Source organism: Notothenia rossii, assembly GCF_949606895.1.
Source record: "Notothenia rossii genome assembly, chromosome: 8".
Lineage (NCBI taxonomy): Eukaryota > Metazoa > Chordata > Actinopteri > Perciformes > Nototheniidae > Notothenia > Notothenia rossii.
Genome location: NC_136906.1, coordinates 14,524,769 through 14,538,308, shown reverse-complemented (window position 1 = coordinate 14,538,308; position 13,540 = coordinate 14,524,769). Strand labels below are relative to the sequence as shown.

At 40.7% G+C, this 13,540-nt stretch overlaps 1 protein-coding gene across 1 annotated transcript in view; it reads left to right on the top strand.

The window, feature by feature from the left end:
• pitpnc1a (phosphatidylinositol transfer protein cytoplasmic 1a) overlaps positions 1 to 13,540 on the top strand; it is a 39,420-nt gene that overhangs the window by 10,761 nt on the left and 15,119 nt on the right. The window lies entirely within an intron of this gene.

The window sequence follows — 13,540 nt, the reverse complement described above, 5'->3', positions numbered from 1 at the left end:
CTCCAAGTAATTGTCGAGTATCTATAAAAAAACACAAGGACAAGATTTCCATCAAGTGGACCTGCCCCTCTGTAGTCAGTGCAATCATCATCTTTGATTTAACTGATTAACTTTAAAGCATTGTTTCCTTACAACACACATTCAAAGCCATTAAAACCCTCTTATCTTTTAGAATAAAGGTCCCATTCTTCACATTGTACGCCCTTGCTTTTGTGTTTTCACAAAGTTTCTGTCAGTTATTTTCTTCCTGTGTATTTGTTACTGCGTAGTTTCTCTGACTCAACAGCCCAGGCAGTTAGATGGTGCCATGGATGCAGGTGGCCAGCAGCATGGGTCCTCTTCTCCCTCCCTCTAGCGTCTGTTGCTTTTGTCAGCAGACCCCAGTGATTTGGAGATTCTCTCTGTTCTCCACACTGTGTTTTAATTGCAGTAATGTGAATTTTCCCTAAGGCTAATTTCAGCTCTATTCTTCTTTTTTGTATTTCCCTAATCGCAAAATGATCTTTGCCTTAATGTTCTTGTCACTGTAAACAAACAAAAGACCTTCTGTCCAAAATTATTTTGTTTAGTGTAGTACATACTGCACATGCATTCACACAAAGACGCTTAGTATTCACAAGCACATGTACATACACATTTTATGTTGGCTATTGTAGGAACAGAGGTCATGGCCAGGCTCTCATAGTAAAATATCATTGGCTGACTGCCTGTAAATATCATGTGAGTGAGAACCTTGTGCAGCTGTTGTGACGTAAGCCTAACATATGTATATCTACATCTCCCATGGTTTTTTAGTTCACTTCTATAGTTGACTTTGTGCGGGTAGACTTTGTGAATATTAATTCCAAAATCAGGAATTAGAGAGACTTGATTTGTCCTGCTAGGATTTCTTGGAGAAAGACAGTTTCTTGGCCATGTACTGTAACCTTTTTTTTTATTCGGCGTGACAATTGTGTGCTTAGCCATTGAAACATATAATTAGAAGTACTGCATCCTTTTATTTAAAGTACCCTCCATACCCACTCAAACTGAAACAAGGCTAAAGTGACCTGTAGAAGTATGATTAAAGGTGGGGTATGCAATTTATTTCAGAAACACTTTTTGTTATATCCCATGGAATGCTCTTAACATCCCGATAGCAATGAATATATGAAATGCTTTGACAATAAATACATAACAAAATGTCATCTGTGGAAGCCTGTAAAAAGCTCGACCAATCATTTTAAAATAACTGGATGGCCTACCTGCCTGTCAGCCTTCCATCTGTGCACAAACTTATCTCGTGCCCTCATTGGTCATGTGCGCGTTCGTGTGTGTTGGAGGAGGGGCTCTGTAAGGAAGTGGCAGATTTTTTCCGGTTGTGTATTTTCAAATTCTACCACACTCGAGCTGGTTTCTCCAAAATTACCTACCCCACCTTTAAGTCATTTACAGCCATTTCACTAATGTAACTTGTTTCCACTGCTTTATTTCTGTGGGTTCCCTCTTTCATGGCCTTTTTATTTGAAAGATACTCCTGAGTGAGAGTCACCACACCTACATTAGATGCCGTGGATTCACACTTTGTTCTCGTGCCACTGGCTGGCCTCTGTTTGCCTGCTTGTAGACCGAAGGAGCAGTGAGGTCCTGACACTCTGCCGAGGCTGTGCCTGTGTGGTGATTCATCCACAAAAACACTTCACAATAAAGGTCTTGACCTCGTCCTTGGAAATGTTATAAGAAACATGGATTGAACATTTTCTTCTAAACCTTAGTGGAAAAAAGTATATTTGTACAGATTCCAACAGAGAGAAACCTTTTTTTAAATATCATAGCATCATATTTTCATGACACAAACACACATTACTTCGTACACTTTGAATCTGGCAGCTACAGAGTGCAGATCTACACATTAAGGCTCAGTGTGTCTTAACGGTTCATCTCTTCCCTCCTTTCCCATCAGCGTTTTAATTCATTTATATATATTTAAATGAGTGCTACTGATGAAGACTCACTTGTGTTTGTTTGTATTTCAACATCATGCAGGTGTCTATTTGTGTGTGTGTTTATGAATTTGTGCAGGACAGGGCATGGAAACATGAAATAATTTCCGACAGATACAGGTGGCTCTTGTTTTAGTTCACCTCTCCCTCTGATCTGCACCCATACTGTGCAGTCTTCTTCTCTCCTGGGTGCCTCCAGCTGTGAGGGGAAGCGTGTCCATGAGCCCCGATGAGCACCTTTCCCCTGACATCAATATAGATCAGGTTTTGTATTCTGAGCCAGAAATACATTGGCATTTCATTCAGTCCTAATGCTCCACAGCCACACTTTTAATGAAAGAGGGCTGCACGACTAGGCCTTACATTATCCAGGATATTTGTCATGGTTATTGAACTGTTTACTCTGTATGCTACGCAGCACTTTGGATGTGCACACAACTGCTTTTGATGTTAATAGACCTGCATACAAACTGCTCTAAATAGACAATTTAAATCTTTGATCAGAATTAATATAATATCAACTACTAATTCTCATTTAAGGTATGTGAATAATTGGAGCGCTGGCATTAGATGCTATGTTGTTGTGTTGTAGAAGTGTTTGTTGTCAACACTGTAAAAAGGGAAGTTTGTAACAAAACAATTCCTGGAAACTGCTTTACCAAAAGATGATTAAGTAAGTTTCAAATACAAACATAATTGCATGTGCTATAGTGTAAGCGTTATTATTGTTAACCTTTAAAAATCCATTAATTGTCATTCTTAAAGATAACCCGAACTAGCATACAGCTGGAGCTTTCACACAGCCAGACGGCAGTGCCATTATTTATCATTGTGTTGACATTTCAGTGTTCTACCTATTTCCTTGTACCTGTTAACTCATAAATAAATATGTGGTAGCAATGCTTTGTTTTAACATAATAATAACATGCACATTTATTATTATTTGTTGTGTTTGTGCCTTTTCACCTCGCAGTGTGGGGAGTAATATCACTATTTTTCTTTTTTCTATAGAATCAGTGAAATGTAAATTCTTAGGTGTTATTATGGTTTTAAATGTAACATTATTCTCATCTCATTTTCAACAGTTTTATTCAGAGGAACATTTCTTGCAATATTCAACGTGTTGTGTGTTCAAAAGTCTAGACAGTGTAGACTAGAGTATGACATTGTGAATCATGTCAACAACACATTTTTGGTAGAGTTCAATACCACAAGAGGGAATAGCTTGGTCAGGATGTTACACCCTCTGCAATGGAAGTTTCAGAAGATTTGAAGAACTCTGAAAAAATGTAATCTTGTTTCTTGCTGCTCGCAATTCAAACTGTATCTCTTGTTAAAAAAAGGGCGAGTACTCAAAGTCATAATAACACTAATAACACAAGCTAATTCACTTTCCAGTACATCATTTAAATTAAAGGTACAACAAAAAAAACAAGGAAGAATAATAAACATTACTATATGTGTAGATGCCCTACCAGAAATGATTGGGTGTAGGTGTAGAATACAGTACAATACCTTTTTCACTAGAGTGAAATTAAATAATATAGTGAGGAGTTTTGGTTATATTATTGCATGTTACTTGTTAGACACTTTTATCCAAAGCGACTCACATACTCAATACTATGGACAGTCCCAACAGGAGCAATTTTGGGCAAAGTGTCTTGCCCAGGGACACAACGACATGCTGACTGCAGTGGGGTTTGAACCTATGACCCCCTGATCCCAACACCAGCGCACTAGTCCACTGCACCACAGCCTCCCTTATATGTTGGTGTTTATTCATAAATAGTTATTTTAAATTGAACAGTGGGACCCACAGCTTCCCCAGGTTACAGTAGACTCCGTCAAGGCACAGAAAACACGAGGTAGTGGGAGGTAAATGGAGAGCTGATATTGTATGCAAGACTAAACCAAGAAAACACTTACGGTCAATCCCTGTTTGTCTCTTATTCTTTACTCTCTCTCTACAATCCCAACAGGACTAAAAGAAATACACTATGTTCTCTCTGTGCATAATAAATGAGAAGGTTTTCCCCAAGCAACATTAAATTCAACTTGTACCAAAGCAGAAGGCTTATGTAACTGTGAGGTAGGGTTGTTTATCAACCAAGAGCACGAGGCCTGGGGAACAAGTCCCCTGCTCAAGGCTCAAGAAGAAGTGACAAAAAACAATGTTTATTACTGCAAGAGTGAATGATCCTGACGTTTCAGATGGCTGCACATCATTGCGGCTCTAAAAGGAGTTGAAATATTGTTTGTGCACACACGTGTATACTCAGATGACATCAATCAAAATCAGCTTTGCGATCATGTGTCACACCTCTAGATCCACCTCTGGGCTTTACTTCCTCTTTGTTGTCAGGGGTGGTGTGATTTATCTCTTCCTGTTATTGCACCTTACTGTCTTTGAATTAATTTAGCTGCGAGGGAGAGTAAAACTGGGGCTGGATGGCAAGAAAAATCGAATTACATTTGTTTAGTCACCTGTTTAGTCACCTAGACTTGTTAGAGGAAATAGATTGAATCTAAAATAACTATCTGATGGAAAGCATTTGTTAATTTTAAGTTTAAAAAAATGTGTGCATCTAACATTTAATATATTCCTGTTTGACATACAGTATCTTTAGACTAGACCAAATACACAAACGGTGTCAACAGAGTCATGTAGTAGTTTCTAAACTGAGAAAAGTGGGAAAAAAGTAATTTTTTCTGGAACCTCTAACTATCTCTTTAACCATAGCACACACATTTAGGCTATTTTATTGTCATCTGTTTTTGAAACCCTGGTATAAACATCACCAAAGCAATTAGGATTCACGAATAATACACATCCGACCACATTTAATGCTTGTCCATTGTGAAAAGGTTGGGATATACCAAACACATTAGGATTGAGACTTTGGTCACCTTGAATTTGTACAAAATGTTGTGCCATCGGTTTAGCGTCTGCTGAGATGCCATGGCTACAGCCATCATATTCCTTTGACAAACACTTTGTTTACATTCAAGCGCAATACGCCCGATGATGTGCATTTCATCAATCCTATTAGATTTACAACAGTCATGTATGAATGCTTAAACATGTACCGTACAATTAAGGAGGAAGAATGAAAAAGTTGAGAAACATTTGCATATAAATGTACACTATGATCAATTATGTTTTCTTTTCACACAGCAAGGAAAGGAAAAACACGTGGAAAGGGAAAGAGTCATTCAAAGCAAAATGATGCTTTATGGAGAAAGTGACATGCATGGTATAAATGGGAAGAGGAACTCCATCAGTGGGGGGGGGGGGGGAGAAACAGCTGCCCTCAATCAAACCCTTTATGTAATAGCTCAACAGTCTGTCAGTGCCCTGAACATATTTCCTCCTCAGCTCTGCCTTTTTTTTTGCGTGCACATCATCTTTACCTCTCTTTGACACTCTACCTCGATCCAATCCTTCCTCACGCTTGTTGTTACAGGCATGCATATTAGCACATCGCTTCAGTTGGACACTCAGTGGGCCGCCAAGCAGGGAGTAAAAATGATGCATGAAGTGATCCAAAGTGAGTGATCTCGACGTTATGTAATGTTTGGTTCAGTGACCTCAGACACTGCAGAGATGCAGGGTGGGGGGAAGAGAGGGAGAAAGGGGGAGCAATCAAAGTGCTCCCTCCCACCTGCAACGATCAGTGTTAATAAATTACATCCCTCCACGTGTCTTTGACGTAGTTTATGTAATGCAGTCTTTTGCTCCTTTCAAGTGGCTTTAAGAGCACCTCTCTGTGTGGATCAGGGCTGCTGTCATTCCCACTTCAATACATTCGCAATAGCAGTCTGACATTTTATTTGTTGACACTTCTAAAATGCCAGTGAACATCACCCAGTGATGCTCATTTAAGGAGTTGGCAGATCTCAATACCCGGTTACATAAAACCAATATCTGTGCGAAAGTCTTATAGTGCTGCAATTACATCGAACAAGTGATATTTTGGTGTATTACAATATATGAGATTGAATGGCTAGGCTAGTATGTGGTACAAGTAGACATATTATAAAACAAGTTCTGCAGGATTATTTCCTGTATCAAAAGTTTTTAAAATAACTTTTAGTTTAGGAAGAAATAAGCAAACTCAAAATGGAAATAGGCGAACTCTGGTCGGAACTGAATCTCCTGATCCTCCTGAAGAAAAGGCACTGACATTCGGTTATCTTGCTCTCACACCTGTCTGGCTCCATTGCTCTCAGATCCTCCACTGACTCACAGTGATTAAACAAGAAAAGGCTATGTGTGGCTCAGCATACTCTGGTGTGGAGCTGGCGTTGAACACATGGCTTCCCGAGCCAGCTGCCATCCTTTTAACCCTGCATGTTAGAGACACTGCTGTGGCATGTGAATTTGTCAAACCATTGCAGGGAGTTAACACTCACCTTCACATTCTGCTGAATCAGCAGGAACGGAGGTAAACTGCAGTCAGTCATAAGCCCTCGTTCTCAGCAGCAGGCCCGAGTTCTTGCTGAAACAGCAGTGTGCGATGTATGTGTTTTGTACTTTAGTCCTTGTAAAAAAAGTTTACAGTTTCTGGGTTTGAGACTGAAGGTACTGCAAAGTAGGGTAGCCTCACATCAGTGTGGGTTTGAATGAGGTTAGGAGAAAGTACTCAGCTTGGACCTGTCGTCGTGAGTGTGAGAGACGGGTTAGGAAATTGATTTTTGCGTCCTTGTAAGTCCATGTGTGTGTGCATTTGTGTGAGTGCCTCTCTCTCTCAGAAGTTCAGCTGGTGGTGTGTGTGCGCGCGTGTGTGTGTGTGTGTGTGTGTGTGTGTGTGTGTGTGTGTGTGTGTGTGTGTGTGTGTGTGTGTGTGTGTGTGTGTGTGTGTGTGTGTGTGTGTGTGTGTGTGTGTGTGTGTGTGTGTGTGTGTGTGTGTGTGTGTGTGTGTGTGTGTGTGTGTGTGTGTGTGTGTGTGTGTGTGTGTGTGTGTGTGTGTGTGTGTTAAGCATTAGCAGCAGCAGCACATAAATACTGAGACAAAGATGAAACAGCAGTCGGTGCAGAGCTGATTCGCACTCTACTGTTGTGCCTCAACAAGCTCAGCAGGCTTCTCTGATATATCAGAGAGGTAGATATTCACTATATAGTGATATATATATATATATATATATATATATATATATATATATATGAAAGTTAATCGATAAGAAATTTGACTTTTTTTTCAAGAAAGAAATTGCTTAATTTGAGTATGAATACTTTTTTTCTTATTTGTCCAGTTTAGAAATCATTTCTGGTATGGATTTGGAGTCTCAGGGTCCCATGAAGGTTTAAGCACATTCATTTAAATACAGACCGTCTGTGAAAACTGAGTAAGAACACTCCGTTGAATTTCTGTAAAATATCTAAAACCACAATCCCCCAGTTTTACAGAGTTCAAGCATTAAATCATATTGTTGATCTTGACACGCTGCAGCATAAAACAGAGATTTATTCCATGAAAATCAAATTGTAATTCTGATGCACAAATAGCTCTCACCCTTTTTCCCAGTGTCAAGCCTCTCTTTCACTCTTACTTCCCTTGATCAGTAATACTATCACTGTTACATTAATGCCTGCTACAACAACTCAGTGCCAGCCACCAGGCCTCAGGTGGTAATTGTAATGGCGTTTTATTATATGCAAGTGTAAGATAATAAGCAGTTTTAAAAATTACGCCGATGGGTTTCATCAAGTCTGTGAGATAAAGAAGTTAATGGAGGAAGCTGAGTCGCACTGCCTAAAGGCTCAATGCAGTTCGTTTTTATTTTACCAAATGACCTGGATTGGATTGTGTGGCCTTCAGCTGCTGGAAGAATTTGAGTCAGTTTGTTCCATCTGGATTTATAGACACATTCAGGTCATTTTATTTTACATTATACATTTAGATTTTGGTTATATCCCGGCCCCAGATTTAATGCATACTTCTTCCCAATTTGTAGAGTGTATGGTGTACCAGTCTAGTTTGCACCACTGCATACATGAAGGTAACATCCCTAACAAGTGGAAACAACGTTATGGTTTACATCAACTTTTTGCTGCAGTGTTATATTTATCCAAGTATTTCATTTGTTGTCCCCGTCTTTAGAATATGAAAAATGAGGATAAACCTTTGTAAATGTAAAAAGTGGCTGTTAAAATGTAGAACGTTTCATTTGCCACTGTTTGTTTGCTTCTGCTGTGAGAGGAATGCTTTTTATATCTCCGTACGCCCTCTGATGTCAGAATAATACATCAACCGTATGGACAGATGAGATAAAACCATATGGACGGATTTGACAAAAATAGATCTCTGTGAAGGGACTGTAAGTCAGTCAGATGAAAAAGGAAGGTTGCTGTGATTTGTAAAATCCACTGCTAAGGAACAGAATGCTTAAAAAAATAAACCGGTCCAATAATTAGGACAATAAGTTAGACTTTATCAATCCACTTTGTAAGATTACTGCGATAGACAAAGATGTATTTCTTTCCCTGTCTTACACACACACAAACACAAACACACACGCTCACACACACACACACACGCACGCACGCACGCACGCACGCACGCACGCACGCACACACACACACACACACACACACACACACACACACACACTAAAAAGGACATAAAAACGCAGATTCAGAGCACAGTCATTCAACCAAGAACACAGAGCGCTCAAAGCTCTAATTACTCTGTCCGCGGTTGGATTTTAATTACATGTTAGCAATGGGCCCATTATTGTCTGATGTGAGGAATTGTGTGTGTGTGTGTGTGTGTGTGTGTGTGTGTGTGTGTGTGTGTGTGTGTGTGTGTGTGTGTGTGTGTGTGTGTGTGTGTGTGTGTGTGTGTGTGTGTGTGTGTGTGTGTGTGTGTGTGTGTGTGTGTGTGTGTGTGTGTGTGTGTGTGTGCGCGCGTGCGCGTGCGCGTGTGCGTGTGCTTGTGCGTGTGCCTTGTCAGAACTCTTATCTTACACTCACACTAACAGACTCCTGTAGTACAATGACCACAGCTCCCCCACCACCTGCTGTTGTGTGAGAACAGAGAAGCAGAGAGGCGGGATGAGACACAGTTTGATCACAGTCTTAGCTCAATGCTTTCATCTTGACATGGTGTTGTACTTTAAATATATTCATTTTGAGCCTTTTCTTCTTAGTTGCATGTTTTTGTTACAACTAGCAGCTTTTCTTTGTTTAATATTGTTTGCATTTCAGATTCAGATTCAAGTTTGGCATCTGACCAGAAGTGCAAAATAGCAGTGCAAGTGTCTACATGATATAAATAAATGAATGAATAATTATAAATAGGCTACAAACAGATGAAGTGTAAACAGTATTGACAGTATCCTAAGGGAGTCCATGTACGTTAGTTTAGCTGCTATAGGCTTAGACTGTCGGGGGACACCTTACTTCTTCCTTCTGTCTGTCTGTACCTGTGTACTCTCATGTTCCGAATAACCCAGTTTCCCCCAAATTAATTTTGGTGTCTATCTACGCCGGGATCCTGAGCCGTGGCTGATCCTGTTGCTGCGGTCCTGTGTCCTGGATCCTGAATCATGTGTCCTGGATCCTGAGTCCTGGATCTAGAGTCCTGGATCCGGAGTCCTGGATCCTGAGTCCTGGATCCTGAGTCCTGGATCCTTAGTCCTGAGTCCTGGATCCTGTGTCCTGGATCCTCTATCCTGAGTTCTGGATTTGAGTCCTGGACTTCGAGTCGTGGGTGAACCTGTCACTGCGAGCAGCGGTGCTAAGGCACTTGGGCCCAGCATAATGTGAGAGCGGAGCACGTGGAATTTTTTAGTGCGTGCAAAGTGCACCCCGCCAATTTGTTTCTGCGGTCCTGCCTGACTCTCATCATACTACTTCCCTGATGGCTCCCACAGGATTGTTGACATGCTTGTGGATTCATCTTCTTATTATAGACACATGCATTTCCAAACATTTGGTCTACCTGCACTGTAAATGTATTATCTCTTCGATTTACACACGGCATCTATTGCACGTCTGTCCGTCCTGGGAGAGGGATCCCTCCTCTGTTGCTCTCCCTGAGGTTTCTCCCATGTTTCCCCTTTAAACTGTGGGGTTTTCTCTGGAAGTTTTTCTTTGTACGATGTGAGGGTCTAAGGACAGAGGGTGTCGTATTGTCATACTGATATTCTGTACAAACTGTGAAGACCACTGAGACAAATGTAACATTTGTGATATTGGGCTATATAAATAAATATTGATTGATTGATAAACATTGAGTATAGTGATAGTATAGGATAGACAGTATTTTATCCGTAAGTCACAATTGTTTCCGAAAGATTGAGTTATTTTTCATTAATTCTTATTTGTGGAGGACTACATTTATAAATAAGACTTTGCTGCCATTGTCTTTGAACTGAAACCAGAGGAGTTTCACCAAGGGACAGAAGAAAAGGATGCAGAGGCACCAAAATCAAGATGTGTTTTTCTCTGCTTCAAAATGTTTCTAGGGGTCAGTTCATTCTGACAGTGACATTTTGAAAAATGGTCTTTTAGCTCTCAAACTCCCCTATTAACTGGGACTAAGAGTAGCTGCACGTATAATGGTACTGAGGACTGAGTGCTGAAAATGACTGAGCTCTATGTGAGATGAAATAATAAGGTAACTGCAACATGTGGTGGCAGAAAGTGAGAAGTGGATTCCACAAAAGGGAAATTGCAATGAGGCAGGCAGTGTGAGGAGAAAAAAAGAGAAGGAAGAAATAGAGGAAATGGAGAGTGTAGACAATTCCAAGGAAAGGTGGAAGAGAAATAACTACGTCTAAGCCTACAATGCTGCATCTTTTCTCATCACTGTCAGCCCTTTATACGGCTCTGCTGTCATTAGAGATAAATAGAAAACGGTAACAAAAGATTATTCATGGCCACTCTGTCCTAAGCAAGGTCCACTGCACCCTCCGAGTCGTAATAGCTAGATTTGAAGACCACAATGAAAACAGCCTGTCATTCATCACCCATCAGGTACACAGCAAAGGGGGCTGAGTACAATGGCAGGTAGGAAGAACCTCATAACAGCTGCCGTGTTTACACAATCAGTCTGAGCCCTGAATGAGCCAAGGTAAACATGAAAGACGTTGCTTAATGTAGATACGCCGTTGCTAGCCATCAGCCTAATCAGAGTGGCTCTCAGAGGTCCTACTCGAGTGCCTATTCTGCCGTGAAGCTTTTCATCTAGCAGGGAGATTTATGAATGCTGTTCAGCCGCCTCTCATCTTTGTTTTGCCCAAACAGGAATCTGTGGAAATGTAATTATTGATCTGTATGGCATCCTCATCCTTTTTCCTCTTTTAGCTGTCTGAATATTTTGAACTGTCTCACACTCCATCATCCTTAAAATAACAGAATATGTTAAACCCAGATGAACTTTTTACAGCAAATACTTTGCCTTTGAGATAACACTTCTTTTTTAAACAGGGACAGAGTTGGCGCTTGGTTATTTTGTATTGGTACCTGCTGTATACTGCGACTGTATGTCCTGAGTATATCCCCGGTGGGTAGTTTGCCCTTATTACTGCTACTCCTGTGTGTCGATGATGTTAACACAATCATTTTCTAGGTCCTATAACTTCTCCTCTTACATATGAAAGGATAAAGCCGTTTGGCAGGGATTACATTGATTATACTGCCATTCGTTGTAACATGACACACCTGCAGGCCTTTATTTGATTTTCTAACCTGCATTAATTGAATTCTGGGCACCACAACAAGTTGTATATGCAACGCCGACCTAGTATCCTCTGATAAGGTTGAAATGGAGAAACATGAAACTGGTTAGCAAACAGTGGCCCAATTAACACGTCCAAGATAAAGCCCAACATTAGTATTCATTTAGAGTTGTGTTTACTCTATTTTTATTTTGTTTCGATCTCAACCAACTCCTGAGGGAAATGGCTGGCTCTTTAGCTGCTAAATGCCAACAATGCTCACCACCTGTCTGTCTTCTGTTTTTAGCTTGGCAGGTAAGATACAGCCAATTTGTGGAGCAGATTTGCTTCAAAGGGGTTAAAAAGAGACTAACCCAAAACAGTCAAGTTGAAGGAAGTAAAACCAAAACATTGAGTTCAACAATGCCGAAATAATTTGTAGATATTAGTAAAACTTCAGATTTGGGTGATGACTTTCTGTGGGTTCATCCCCCTTTTACATCCAGATAAGCATTCGATGCATTAGTAATAGTAATATTGACTTTAAGTGCATTACGTTTCCGATATAAAGTGCTTTTTCATTAACTGTTCTTCACACACAAATCATTCTGGCTGATTCACAGCCACTGTGCTTTCTATGTCTGTTGTGTGTTTGTGTGTGACCACACAGGATCCTTTTAAATAATTCCCGGCTTGTAACTGTGTCGCTGCTGTGGAAAAATGATGCCAGACTCTCCACAGCTGTTCAGTCGGAAACACATGGCCATCAACATTCCGGCTGGGAATACTCTGTCTCAGCCTTTTGGTTTTTCTGTCATGGTCGGCAGATGGAAAATTGTGATATAAGAAGTTACAACCTGAGCTTGTTTACTGGCTCAGCTTTTTTCCACTGCACTATCAAATTTCTCTTCTTTCCATACCTTGCTTTTTGTGGCTGGATGTGAAGTCACAAGGCGACATCCCATGCAGTGATTGTCCATTTTTTCCATTAGCTTAACACAGCTATCCTGGGTCGGAGCTTTGTTTGTGTGTGTGGCGCTTGAGTCCTATATGACCCCTCGGCATTCCTGCAGAGTGGAATAAGTCACCATCAGGGCCGTATCCATTTCCCCCGACCCGGGAATAGGCCTACGAGTAGTCGGAAATCTCCGTCCTGGAAAACTCTCGCTCCAATGCTTGTCGTTTTGTAAATGTATGGAAAGTAGTTGCAGTGTGACAAAGCAGCCTCTCAAGGCCACCAAAACGGACATTGTCATTTGGCCAAGTGGGTCATTCAGTGTTCAGTTAAAGATGTGGGTGTTAACTGATGTTGTGGTATAGGGTCACCGCACTGGCTCCTGCTGCTGCTGCTGCGGTTACTATTGTTGTACTGCTCGGTCCTGACCTGTTGTGAGGCCTTTATCACTATGCTGCGGACAGATCCTAATACCCCGGCTTTCTTTCGCTATGTGGACTGTCCCCAGGTGTCAGTACCAGGCATTGATACCATCCAGTAATCCTAGAATTTTCCCCTCTGTGTTTATTTTTGTGTCTGCTATAAAAAATATGCTGTTGAGTCTGTTTTATGGACTTCAAGCAGCATATTGTTTCCATTCAGTTGCTTTGTCAGAATGTACTCCAGATGTGTAACTATACAGGCTATACATTCCCTGTCCATACTGTACCTACGAAAAAGTAAGGTACTCTTATTCTTATATTACTTCTCTAAAGAAATGTGGTGATGTTGTATGAAAAGCAAATCATTAAGAGTAGGGAAAAGGCTTAGATTTAACAAAATTGGTAAAAAGCGAACGCTGGGCTTTCACCAAGATTGACGCTGTTTGTATCTCGTGCGATACAAAGCTTTTGTCATGTTACTTATGTACTTAATCAACACCATGTACATAGTTTTGTTT